This window comes from Pteropus alecto, unplaced genomic scaffold, assembly GCF_000325575.1.
Source record: "Pteropus alecto unplaced genomic scaffold, ASM32557v1 scaffold5, whole genome shotgun sequence".
In the NCBI taxonomy this organism is placed as follows: Eukaryota; Metazoa; Chordata; class Mammalia; order Chiroptera; family Pteropodidae; genus Pteropus; species Pteropus alecto.
In genome coordinates, this window is record NW_006441953.1 from 24,677,738 (window position 1) to 24,690,259 (window position 12,522).

The 12,522-nt window shown below is 39.5% G+C and overlaps 1 protein-coding gene and 1 pseudogene across 4 annotated transcripts in view; one reads left to right on the forward strand and one right to left on the reverse strand.

The window, feature by feature from the left end:
- The window catches only part of LDB2 (LIM domain binding 2), a 332,843-nt gene that overhangs the window by 145,956 nt on the left and 174,365 nt on the right, over positions 1-12,522 (forward strand). The gene's annotated exons all lie outside the window — the stretch shown is intronic.
- On the reverse strand, positions 5,209-5,327 carry LOC112485647 (annotated as a pseudogene).

Consider the following 12,522-nt stretch of genomic DNA (forward strand, 5'->3'; position numbering starts at 1 on the left):
TATTATGCCTTGCTATATTTCCTTCTCTCTCACCCCACCCCATCTCCTTATTCCTTTTAATTAAGTCCCCTCCTTCTTAAGTACAAAATTAAGCAACAAACACAACTTTCAGAATTCCCCCAGGGGAATTCTCTGCCCAGCTCTGGAGGATGATTTACAGTAAGAGGAGTCTGTTGATGGCTGATTCTATGGCCTCGAGAAAATTTAGAAAGTAAACCTTCCTGAGCTTCCATTTATTTATTTGTAAAACTTGAGCTAGGTAACAAGGAGGGCTTCTCCCCACATTTGCATTCTACGATTAAATTTCTGTCTACTTAACTCAATAGGATGGGCTCCCACGTTATCGAATAAAACAATGAAATGAAAAATGAAGACAATCAAACTTTGGAAATTGTAAGGTGTTTAATGTTAGGACAGGGAGAGTAGGGTGCTGGATGAAAATTAGTTTGCAGGAGATATAAGAAAATAGACAGTGATATCGATAGGACAAAACAAATATTTCATAAGTGGCTGGAAGCTGTGCCTCTTTAATAGCAAGATGTTATCTCTTGTGTTTGAAACGCAATTCAGGATGTGGGAGGGGATAAGCCAGGTGAGGAGTGCCTTGAAGAAAGAGGTTCTGAGACACTTCTTGACTGATTTTCCCACCCACTGCTTTTCCCACCCACTGCTCTTCCCAGCTCACGGGGAAGGGGTATGGAGAGCACCTCAGCATGAACTTGAACAGAGGAAACCTCTGGTCTTGCTTTGTAATATCGACCCGGTATACCAGCTGTTTAGCTTGCAAATTGCAAACAAGTTCCTTTTTTTCTGAGACTAGAACCTCACCTGCTCCTACCTTGGAGAAACTGCCTGGTAAGACGGCCTTTTTTGTTCTCCATCTTCTGGTGAGCTGGTACTTTGCATTCTTCTTGGGTCAATGGATCAGGAAACTGTGCCCCTGGGGGAATCTGCCTTACTACTGGTTTTGCTTCTAAGCTATCCCGAGAGAAAACTGAGCCCCCTTGCGCATTATTTAAATGCATTTCAGTTGATTTATTAATCCGTGAGTTACTTATGAAATAACTTGTTATCAAACCACCGAATTACGCCATTTTTTTTAAAGCAACATGACTCATATTACCGTAAACTTTGTTAAAAAATAATTATACACGCTCACCTATAATGTACTTATGTAATTTCCATGTTCCAGATTTCTTACTGTTGGGATCTATTTAAAACTTTTGAAAGAGCCCCAGTCTTTTGTGCAAAGATGAATTCCGAACTCTTTTGTCATCTGCTGAATTATTTTTTTTCTTTCTTTGCTTTAATTCTGACCAACATGCAAAGACACCCTGAAAAGCCATTGGCTGTTGCTAATGACTGTTTGGTCACAAAGGGCCATCGGCCGGCTCTCCCTCCCCTTGTAGATAATATCTTGTGACTCAACCAAGGTGCTTTAAATAGCTTCTCGTCGTCAGCACTTTTAGTGTGGTAGACTCCAGACACTCATTCGGGTTTTGCACAAACTCAAGGACCTCCATTGGGTTGCTGCGGTTTTTTCTCATCTTTTTTGCCTTCTGTTATTCTGCATCTGTTAAAATATAAATGTGTTTATTGAGCACCCGCCCTTCCCTGGCGCATTCACGAGGACCATTGTGTTTCATCTTCACCATAACTCGACTAGTTTGGAATTACATCTGTTAGGTGAGGACGCAAGACTCGGAGGGGCCAGATCCCTTGTCCTAGACCACACAGTAGGTGAGCGGTGGAGCCAAGTTCAAACACGAGATCTTTACTCCTAAAGTTAGTGTTAGCCAAGATATATACTTTAAATACTGATAGAATGTAAAATATTTTTAGGTGACCAATTTAATAGGCACTCATTTTAGTACCTATTATAAAAGTACTATTTTTCTGTTCAAGATAGAAGTGTGAAAATTAATTTTTAAATAACATTTAAAAATTTTTTATGAAGAATAAATTTAAAGAAAAATATTAAACAATGATTCATTGGTTATATAGGATGATATATATACACACATAAAATTATACATATGTATATGTGTATACGGAAAGATATTTTATATACTAATTACACACACATGCACACACACACACACACACACACCCCATAGTGATTAGAGGCTGTTGGCATAGGGAAACTAGAGATAGGATAGGCTGTTGGCATAGGGAAACTAGAAGTAGGGCATCCCATGTGCTTAATTAGGAGTCATATCTGGCTCTCTCTAGTTGGGCCAAAGTTGGAAATAGGGATAAAACCTAGTTAAGTAATCAATAATTAATCAAGTTCTGGCCAATTTAGGCTGATCGTTACAGAGGCTGTTGTTCAGGTCCCTGGGTTGTCACTAGAGGTAGCAGCCTGACTTCCTGCAAGTTCGCCTTACGCAGACTGGCTCCCGGGTGTGTTGCAGATGAGGGGGCGGGTTCCGGGGCAGATTGCTGCAGGAAGCTTTGTGGGTCAGAGTTCTACTGTTATATATGGTCTGGCCATTGTCCATTTGTGTATTCAGTCTCTCTCTCTTCTCTCTCTTTCTCTCTCAATAGATGCGTGAACACATAGATTATCTATCTGTCTGTCTGTCTGTCTATCTATCTATCTATCATCTATCTATCTTCCATCTAGACAGGTAGACATTAGATATTTTATATACTAATGGCTTATCATTACTAATAACTAAAGTTCATGCCAGTGAGTAGATAGCAGTGACCTCGAATTATCCAAGAAGTGGTTCTGCTTCTCCTACATATGAACAAGCAGTTGCAAAAGAGAGAATAAGAGAAATGCTTATTTAAATCGAAGTTTCTGATTTCTCAGGCAGAACAAGCAGACTTCAGACTTCCACTTCTACCCATGACATGTGGCATTATCGTTTCATATCTTTGGACTTTCCTTCTCATGCCTCTAAAATATAAACCCTAAGTTATAGCTATCAGTTAACTAAGTGACAAGGACAAGGTGTCTGTGCATTGGGCAGTACATCCTATGTGCTCAGACCTCTTGGGAAAGCTTCTCTATGACTTTTTTTTATTATTAATTTATTTAACTTTTAATGCCAAGCTTCACAGAGGGCATGGCCTGCAACTTGGACACAGTCCTCCTTCATCATAACTTGGGTTTGCTAAGTAACCGGATGAGGACTATCTAAACAGAGTTGACATGGGCCAGGCGGCCCAGATTGTAAACATGGTTCTGGAAGGGGAGCATCCCAGGGGAGCAGGCTTGGCATGGCAGCCTTGCCATGGCCCAGTCGAGGGTCCACCCTAGGCGTGAGAAACTTGAAACAGAGTCTCTGAGTTTAGTGCTGACTTTATTCACTCAATGATCATGTAAAGTACCTCTTCTGCCCGCCAGGCCTCATCCCTGATGGCTCAGGTGAACGACACATGATTGGTGACCTTGAGGAATACACAGAAAAATAAATCTTCCATAACGCAACTACCGAGCTGCCCTCACTAAGGTGATTTCCCTCACCCATGGGCCCACAAACTCCCCTGTAGCCAATGCACCCATATTACTCATCCGGCCTCTTAGTGTTTGAGCATAAATTTCCAAACATTGCAGCAAAGAAATGAGCAGTACATCTGTTGGCGGTTTTCTTAACATTTGTTAAAGACATTTATATTTATAAAAAGACACAGGCCAGAAAAGTGACCAGAGGTAGGATTTGGGTCATTAGCCCAGTGTGTCACATTTAAATGTATTGCTATCATAATAAACCCCCTAAAGGGCATTTTCAATATTTGTGTGATAGAAAGCATATTATTCATTTATTTTTATTCATTGACATACTCTTTGATGGGCTTCGTGGTGCTGGGCTCCATTCTAGTCATTGAGGATAGAGCAGTAGATGAATAGATGAAAGAGTCTAACTTTATGGTTCTTAATTTGAAAGGAGGAAAAGCAGGTTATATCGAAATTCCTTTGTCCTTGTTTCAGGCATGAACAAGAAGAGGTGGCCAGTGCGGACGGAGCTGGGTGTCCGGCCACTGCTCCTTCCTGCAGGTGGTCAACGGAGGGCTCTTTGACTCGTTGGCATTTTAGCAGAGATCTAAAGTGAGTCATGAGGACCTGAGAGAAGAGCCTTTCAGACAAGAGAACAGCAGATTTTAGGTCCTGGGGATAGAACCAAAAGAATACAATTCGAGAGTATAGGATAAGGTGATTTCATGGGTGGCAGCAAAAGGGGCCGGATTATTTTAATACCTTCTTCTTAAATATTCTTTTGCCCCAGTTGTGATACAATGAGGAAGTGTCTTAAGACCTATGCAGCTCATATGCTGTTAAGGAAGTATTTAGAAATAAATACAGTATCTCTTCAACACCTACCATGTTCTAGCTTCTAGGGTCACACAAAGGTGAACAAGTCATGGTCTTGAACTAGAAGTTGTCAGCCAAGTAGGTAAGAAAGACAAGCTAATGACAGTGCCATGATGTGATGAGTTCCAAAAGCAGGATTTAAAACATAACACATCTCACTTTGGGTATACCAGCATGTATGCCTAGGGCATAAAGGAGCTGACATTTAAATCTGGGTCTTGAAGGATAAATATTTCTTCAGATGGACATTCCTTCTGAGGCTAGTTAGTCCTTTACAATGTTCTGTTTAATCTATATTTTTGCTATATTGTAGAATCACAGAATACAAATTGCTGAACGAATCTGAGAGAACATCTATTTGAACTCTCACATTTTCTAGCTGAGAGTTTAGAGAATGATGGTGAAGAGCGTGGGCTGGAATTTCATTTGACCCTACTATAGGACCCTGCCCTGGGCAGGTTACTTTCTATGCCTTACTTTTGTCATCTGGAAAATGGGGTTACTAATAGTACTTAGTCTATAAGGTTGTTGGGAGGATTCTATGAGTTGAAATGCAAAAGTGCTTTTAGAAAAGTAAGCAGGACATAGTAGTGTATGAAAGCTTTCAACAAGTAGTCGTAATTGCTATGGCAAGGAAACTGAGGCCCAGAGAAATTATGCAATAATTACTGACAGACTTGAATTGGAGCTCAAATCTACTTTCAAATCTACTTTCTAATCTCTCCTGCACACAGCATTTCATTCTGTCTTGAACTAGTATGTGGGGTTTTATTTGTTTTTATTATGTTTAATTAATTATTAATTAATGTTATTTCCTAGGCCTTGTTATTGTCAGTAAATGCCATCATTTCCCTTTTTTATTTTATTTTATTTTTTTTTATTTTTTGTGCCTCCAGCACCTGGTCTTCCTAGGTGGTCTCCCATCCAAGTACTAACCATCTCCGACCCTGCTTAGCTTCCAAGATCCGACGGGATCGGGCTTGTTCAGAGTGGCATGGCTGTAGACTATTTTTTATTTAAACAAAACAGAAAGGAAGTTGAAGCTTTTTCTCACTTTCCAGAGCTACAACTCACAGCTTAAGTAATGAGTGTGGCTGATTCATGCTTTATCTCTAGTTTGCTAAAATTCTGTGAAGCTGTCTCTTAAGGTCACTGTCCTTTCTTTCACTCTCAAGCCTTTTGGCTTAGACCATCTAGAAACTAATTGGCCTGCAGTCCAGCCCTATGAAGAAAGCAAATGAAGAATTTTGGAGTCAAGATAAGATAAGGGGAGGCTTCCACTGTGGGTAGGTTTGGTGAGAGCTGCCTGTGTGTTGCAAGCACTTTTCGATTATCACAAAAGAATCAGCTTCACAATTTAGGTTTCCTAGTCCACATACTTTGGAAAGATTTGTGTGCAGTGATTTTGCCTTCTTCTGCCTCAGATGGGCTGAACTTTAGAGAGTACAGGGGAAATTAAAAAGTATATTGTGCTAATCCTTACTTAAAAATTAAGAATTCTAATAAATTTAATCTAGAGATATAAAAACAGGGAGACCAGAATTCTATCAAGGAAGTGAATACTTTTTCTGCCATAAATCACCTTTTGATTATGGAGCAGGTGGGGTACAGAAGTTAAAGGCCAAATGTAAAAATTTTTTAGACCTTATCTACTGTTTTATATCATTTGTCTTTTTACTCCAACTATCAATGTGAATAATTAAGAATTGACTCTGATTCAACTTGCATTTTTTGAGTGCCTGTTTATAGATCTTTGTAGTTACTCTTGCGGGAGGCCACAGAACAGAAGTCAAGGTTCACTGATTTATTTATAATTTTGCAAAAAAGTCCACATATGCATGTACTCAGTCATTTGAGGACAGTTTTATCAGCAGTTTAAAAATGATATGATGCAGACAAAGTCTGTAAATTGCCAGAGGACATTTTTGGAACAAGGGAGCTTAGTATTTGCCATCTTTAGCTACCATCCAATGCTGAATTCCCATCTTAGCTTCCCTGTAGAGTAACTTGAACTTGGGCTTGCATGCCTTGACAGATGGAGAGCTTTCCACCTCTTGGATCAGCTCAGATGATCTATAGGTTGCTCTGACACTCAGGAAATTCTTCTTTGTATTGAGAAGAATCCTACCTCTTTATATCCTTTATATGAGATAATGAATTCAAAGATCTTGGTCCTTTGATGGAAGGTGGCAATTCCTTAGTAAATGTTAATTATTATTAGCATTATTATTAATGCAGTGTATATGGTTAAAACTGCTTAAATAAGTCAATGGGGTTCTGACAAAGCCAAGACCCATCCAACATAAACATTTGAGTTTCGATGATTACCGGGCTGCTAGTAGTTCAGAGCTGAACTGTGTCTCTGGATAAAGAGATCTGGGTTTGAATCCAGGAGTACCACTCAGTGTTCCACCAAAGACACAAAACCAGTAGGAGATATGTGTTAAGAAAATATTGTGAGGAATTGTCTTACATGATTGTAGGGTCTGGGCCTTTCAACTAGTAGAATCAGACCCACCCAGACTATTTAAGATAATCTGCCTTACTTAACTGATTTTGGACTTAACTCACATCTATAAAATACCTTTTCAGGACCAACTAGATTAGTGTGTAGAGCCTAGACAAATTAACACAGAAAAGTGACTATCATATCAGGTTTCACTACTGATGCTATACAACCTTGAGTGAGCTGTCGAACCCCTCTGGGCTTAATTTTTCTCATTGTGAAAGGAAGATTATAGTAATTAGAGTTTAATGAATGTCAAGAAGATAGGTATTTAAATTGGCTTTTGATTATGCTCAGAATATTCTCCGGGATCAGTATCTGGTTGGTTTTTGCTTTGAGTTGTTTAATATCACTGAATTTCAGTCTTCTTATCTGTAAAATGGGGCACAAGAATATCTACTCAATAGTGTTGTTGTGAAGAATGAGGGAGAGATTGCATTTCAAAGTACTGGCAAATTATAATAACAGCCAACACTTAGGGAATATTTTCTCTGAGCAGATGCTGCTACCAACACATCACCTGAATTATCTCACTTAAGAGCTACAGTAAACATCAGTCGTAGTAACATTAATAACCGTAAATATAAATATGATAATCTTAATGTGTAAAATATAGCTGAAACCTCCATGGGTTGGGAGCCGGAAAGGTAGGCTTCTAGGACACCTTGAAAGAGGTCAGTGGGATAGTTGATGGAGGATGAGGTATATGTCATATTTTATTATTTTTGGCATCAATTTATTTTTTTAACCACTTTGTTGAGGTATGATTGACATGCAGAAAGCTGTGCATAATTAATGTGCACAACTCGATGAGTTTGGAGATAAGCATTTACTCACAAAACCATCACCACCATCGATGACATAAACATATCCATCATCTCCAAATGTTTTCTCCTGCTCTCTTTAATTATTATTATTATTCATCACCACACCACCATCCATAAACATATCCATCATCTCCAAATGTTTTTCTCCTGCTCTCTTTAATTATTATTATTATTATTATTATTATTATTTTAAGAACACGTAAAATCTACCTTCTTAGCAAACTTTTAGTATGCAATAGAGTATTGTTATCTGTAGGCTCTATGCCATACAGAGGATCCTAGGACTTACTCATCTTATATAACTGAAACCTAGTACCGATGAGAACAAGGTCTGTGTTTAACTGACTTTTGATGCCACAGAGACCTTATCAAAGACAAAGGCCTAAAGGGATACCCTCTGTGGAGCCCTCACATACTGGAAAAAATAATTATTTTGACTAACTTCATTGATCTTACGAATATATTACATCAAAGCTAATGAACTCCCTGTGGCTCTCTGTAGGTACTTTCTTTATAACCAAAGAGCATGACTCCCTTTGGCTGACCCTGAAAAAAATTATTTCAGCCTTCTCTGAAGGGATAACGCACAACTTGAAACTAACAAAGCGATCGTGTAAGAATCGATGCAAATAGCTGAATCATGTTTATGTCAAGAAGAAAGAAAGAAAACTAAGCAGTTCATAAAGGTTGTGTAACAAGAGATTGGCTGTTCTGGATAAAACCTTTTCTTCTCTTTTGCATTTGGTCATAAACTTTCATGTTATAGGTTATTCTTTCTTATATACTTAGTTATTTTGAGTTTCAATTTGTACGATTTGCTTCAATATATGAACATTAGTTTCTGAAAATGTGCCCAGCAGGATTTGGCAGTTTAATCTCTGCAAAGTATCATTGAGGTCAGTAGTCCAAGTGGTCTACAAATATTCTTTTAAGAGCAATAGATACATGTTTGTTATCTATTACTGCAGCATTTCCAAGAGAATGTTCTAGGGAGCACTATTTCCATGGGGTGTCAATAGGTGATACACAAAAAATTCCATCCATGATCAAGTAAGTTTGGGAAAGACTGGTTTTCATAAATCAAACTAGGTTCTTGGATGCTATATACCTCATATAGCTTTTAATATGTGAAGATTTGTCATGAATCTCTAAGATGGAGAGAAAGTGTTCAGTGATTCCCAAATCAAGTTGATCATGCCCCACTCCCCCGCCCCTCTGATTTTTTTCTCAAGGGATAATAATCTGCAGAATGTACTTAGATGAATGATAGAGCAGCCACTAGGTCAATGACTGCACATACACAGATTGGCTGCCTTGAATATGCAGATCTCATTTTCTACCCATGTGTCATGTCTAAAGATTATCGGAATAGCTTTTGGTTTAAAACCATTTTAAACTCATAGACCCAATCTTATCTTGAAAATTCTTTTCAACTATTTTCATTCCTCGCTTTCATTGCAATAGACTCAACTTATTAAGTGGATTAAATAACAGGCACAAAAATATGTCACATGTACATAAGTACATATTAAAATTTTTCCCCATCTAGAATGGCAATTCCTGGAGGACAGGACCCATGTCCTATTTCCTTCTCTTTCCTCTATTTCTCTGGGTGCCGGTACAGTGCCCAGCACCCAGAATTTAAATAAATAATTATCTGATGGGTAAATGAATCTGCACCAACCGATACCCCTCCCCTCAATTCACTTTTATCAGTTTTTTTTCAAGGGGGACATGTTTCTTATTTATTTGCGTTTGTTGATTTACGCGGGAATCTTTTATTAATCCCCCCGATTTCCACATTTTGAAGATTTTTGGCTACCAAACTGAATGCATTACATAAAAATAAACTTGTTTTCCCATTGTTTATTAATAAAAGCTAGAGCTTCTGATTGTAGGGGATAAGCACTATTATTACCTGAGTTTCTAAATTCCTGTCTAAAGCAAAGAAATTTGATAATTTAAGTTAACCTTGGCAGCCATATTTTGGGGAAAATCTGATATATTTTAGGTGCTTTGAGCCTCGGAGGCCCCCAGTACCACCTCAGGAATACTTAAAAGGGACAAATGCACATGAAAAATCACCCTTGTGATCCTGTGGGCAAAATACCAAGCCACACAATCAGTCCATCCAAGGGGAGGGGTGTTTATCCAATAAGAGATTTGCATATAACAGAACTGTCTCAGTAACTGAATGTAAAATGATCACATGGATTCATTGTTCATTTGCAGGGCTGTGGGGCAGCTAATTGCCCACACATTGAAAACTACAGAAGGCTTTTTGATATGATTATTAAGATTCATAAAGTATGCATTTTAATCATAGTTTGGGATCATTTGTCTTCCTTTGGGAAAAGTTTCCTGCCAGTGTAAGCAAGTCAATGAATAATGACTCAATAGGCTGCTATTTGCATTACCCTGGACTCCTCCAGAATGCGTCTAGTGTGCACAGTGCCCGGTCAGGATATGTTTTGTATTCAAGATAACAATCCGGTTTTCTCCAGCTAACACCCAATTAACCAGGCCAGTTTTTTCTGGCTTTCAGAATGACCAGAGCTATTGTTTCTTCTACTGAGTCATCTCCTGTGCACCAATGTCCAGTCCTAGTAGAAAGGGAACTGGGAAAAAAGAGCAAAATGGCTTTGGGCATCATCATCACCCTTATTATCGTTATTATTTGCCACCAGCTTTGGCAAAAAAGTGAAGAAAGTAAAAATTTTAAATTGTGGTTTTGTCTTTAGCTTTCCTTTTCTTCCTTTCCTTTTCGATGACTTTGAATAATTTGAATGATTAAGAAACATCTAATATGTACTTTTAGACAAATAGGGAGAGAGCAGAAAGCTTTTTTTCTGTACCAGCTTATCAGTTGCCCTTAGCTCAAAATAACCCTTATGTGTAAGTGGCATTTTCTAGGGTGGCATTTTCTTTTATCTTTCAAGTGTAAGGAAGAAGAGGGTCTCAGCCATTAACTTTGTCTTCAGCGAACTAAGAGAATGTGATTAGATGGCATACCTGGCACTCAAGCTGCCTGGAAAAGGTTATGACAAATGTCTAAAACAGCTCCCACTCCATTTCTACACACCCACGTTCCTTGAAGTCCCCCCGCCCCCTGCTTGTGGTTGAGACTTAGTGATTGCCCCCTCCCACAAAAATAAATAAGAAAGAAAGAAAGAAAGTTGAGGAAGCCCTAATAAGAGAGGAAATAGAGTGAGAAAAACTTCACAAAGGGATGGAACTCATATGGCAATATGTAAAAGTTACATTAGGTTTTTTAATAGAGAAAAAAACTGGATACGAGAATTACCCTCTGTCTGGGGTCACCTCTCTGACTCTCGGAGCCTTGATTTTTTTTGTCTTATTGCTAGTTCTAGTCCAACCCCAAATTAGGTCCAGTTTAGAGAAGAACCATTTCTGATTTTGGCCAGGACCTAATAGAATCTAGTTGACATCTGTACCCTGGTGTCCAACACAGTCTGTGGCATTGCAGGAATATATTAATTGAATAAATATGTATTGCGTGCCTACTGTGTTGTTTGTGAGTGAGTGAATGAATGAAACCTAATAGCACCTATAATCTCCATGAAGTTGGGCCTTGTGTGGTTATGCCTATGTGGGAGGCATCATGTAATCCTTGTTTGAATGTATACTCCAGAGGCATCTGTGTGCCTGGCTTAGCAGCTGAATAACTCGGGCCAGTTAGCCAACTTCTTGGTTTCCTCATTTACAAAGTGCATACAATACAAGTTTTTACTGCATAGGGTTGTTATATGGGTTAAATGCGAAGCACTTAGAAACACGCTGGGTACGTATTAAATCTCACTAAATGTTAGCTATTTGTTAGCAGGTCGATTCTGTCCCCCAAAACATATGCCTCAGTCGTAACCCCCAGCACCTGTGCACGTGACCTTATATGGAGCAGGGTCTTTGCAGAATGTGGTCGAGTTCAAGCTCTCTAGATGAGATCCCCCTGGATTGAGATTGGGTCCTAAATCCAGTGACTGTTGTTCCTTCAAAAGGAAGGAGAGGGATATCTGGGGCGGGGTGGAATGCCACGGGAGCCATGAGAAGACAGAGGCGGGAAGTGGGGTTCTGCGTCTCGAAGCCACGCAGCACCAAGGGTTGACAGCAGCCTCTGGAACCCGGGAGAACGGTGTGACACAGACTTCGCCTCGGCGTATCCAGAAGGAACCAGCCCTGCTGACATTATGATTTTGGACTTCTGGCCTCCACGAGTGTGAGGGAATGAATTTCTCTTGTTTTTAGCCACCCAGTTTGTGGTCCTGTGTTACAGCAGCCACAGGAAACCAATGCATTAGTCTAACGATGAAGGGAGGAATCATGCCTTGTATTATTCTTTGTGGCCTTCACAGCACCTGGTAGGCTTCCTGATGAGTAACGATTTCACAGACCGAAGTGGGTGAGAAGAACTTTTAAGATAGAAGAGACTTCGGAACCACCTACTCCAGTCTTCTCGTTTTCTGCCTAGAGGGGAGAAAGGGCTCACCCGAGGCCACGCAGAGAAGTGGCCCAGGAGTAAAAGGGTGCACAGTGCGGAGAAGGCCTCTGGGAAGTGAGGAGGGATGCAACGCTCACCTGCTGCATTTTAAAAAAAATTTCCTGCTTAAGCAACACAGCATGCACATACCTATTATTTGCAATGTCACCTTCTAAACAAAATCGTACCCAGGTTGGAATAGTGATCAAAGAAAAACCAGTTTCTCAAGACAAACTTCTTGGCCTGAAACAGGTATGAGATGGCTTTCTGGTTTCTGCCCAGAGGAAGCAGATTTCCACATGGTGACTTTTCTGTGGCTATTTCTGGCTACTTGTCAGAAGGAAGCTGTTAATTGCATTTTAAATATCTTCTC